At 64.1% G+C, this 1236-nt stretch overlaps 1 protein-coding gene across 11 annotated transcripts in view; it reads left to right on the forward strand.

Moving 5' to 3' along the window:
• The first annotated feature begins 6 nt into the window (after window positions 1-6).
• The window catches only part of HSBP1L1 (heat shock factor binding protein 1 like 1), a 10533-nt gene continuing 9303 nt past the window's right edge, over window positions 7-1236 (forward strand). For 5 of the 11 annotated variants that reach the window (XR_003046854.1, XM_025048147.1, XM_025048148.1 and 2 more), the window contains exon 1: window positions 7-338. The gene's annotated coding sequence lies outside the window, so the exon portion shown is untranslated. Of the gene's footprint in view, window positions 339-761; window positions 849-1236 lie in introns of all 11 variants that reach the window. The other 6 variants (XM_025048145.1, XM_015590768.2, XM_025048150.1 and 3 more) reach the window with 3 other exon arrangements.

A 1236-nucleotide genomic window follows, 5' to 3' on the forward strand; every position in this document is an offset into this window, starting at 1 on the left:
CAGCACCGCGGTCAGCGCGCGGCCCCGGGGGAGGTCCGGGTGGGGGGACGCCTCCCTCGTGGGGAGGGCACAGGTGGAGGGACGTCGCCCCTCGTGGGGAAGGGAGTGGGTCGCCACCCGCCGCCCCCAGGGGCCATTCCAGGGGTCCCAACACGCGGTCATTCTCTGACGGAGTCGCGGTCCCATCCTGACCCAGGGGGAGACCCGAGGAGCAGGATTCGGAAGTTCGCAGTGTCGGGGGAGGCTAACCGGGAAACGGGGCCCACCCCACAGCCCGCAGCCTCTGGAGGTCCCCCGAGTGGCCCTTCGGCAGGAGGTGCCGCGGGCCTCGGGCACAGGTATGTTAGACATTACTGCTGCGTCTCTGCCTCACGGTTCTGCGAGCGGAATGAATAGGGTGCCTTCTGCTGAGACAGAAAATAGGGCTTCTGAGTTGTCACCTAGCCCAGGTGAGCCCCCAGAGGCCCGAGGGGTCGGTGCCCAGGACGTAGACGCTGGGAGCCTGGGGGGCGCAGCGCCCAGTGCCGGGGTGGGGTAGGGGCGGCAGGACTTCGTGAGAAGCCAGCAGCCCTGCCTGCAGGGCCCCTGTGCAGGGGGCGCCTGGAAACCCCACGGTTCCCTCGGCAGAACAGCTCCCTTGGGGGCTCCCTCTCAACCGCTCAGGTGGGAAGCACCCCAAAAGGGAAGGCCTGGTGGATGAGTCAAGGCAGCCTGGGGCACACACCTGGCCCAGCTTCAGCTCACAGTCCCCTCCCTGCCAGGTCCTGCTGCTGCTTCCCACCTGGTCGGTCCTGTGGGAGATCATAGGAAGTTTCAGTCTCACCAAGAGCAACTCCCCAAGGAGCCTGGTATGATGGGGGCCCCCCAAAATCCAGGGCTGCTCTCACCCTCTGAGCATACCTTAGCTGTTCCTGGGTTGTCACTATTCAGAGTTTCAGCGGGAAGTCACCCAGAGCACAGCGGGGGGGGTGGGTACAGAGAAACAAAGACAGGATGCTCAGGAGGCTAGGTGGTCTGGTCGGTGGTCTGGAGAGAAGAAGGTGTCCCTGCTTAGCACTTCCTCTCCCTGATCTAAACCGTCTAGAATGATCCATTCTCTCTAGTCTGGATGTTGGAGGAAGGACACAGGCTTCCCTCCTGACTGGCCTGGGAACATGTGGGGTCACTGCTGCTGGCCCTGTTTTCCTGGCATACGTGGGCAAATTGGTGGCCAGACCACAGCCACCTGCTGCTCCG

The sequence above is a fragment of the Pteropus alecto genome, unplaced genomic scaffold (assembly GCF_000325575.1).
Source record: "Pteropus alecto unplaced genomic scaffold, ASM32557v1 scaffold14, whole genome shotgun sequence".
Classification (NCBI taxonomy): domain Eukaryota; kingdom Metazoa; phylum Chordata; class Mammalia; order Chiroptera; family Pteropodidae; genus Pteropus; species Pteropus alecto.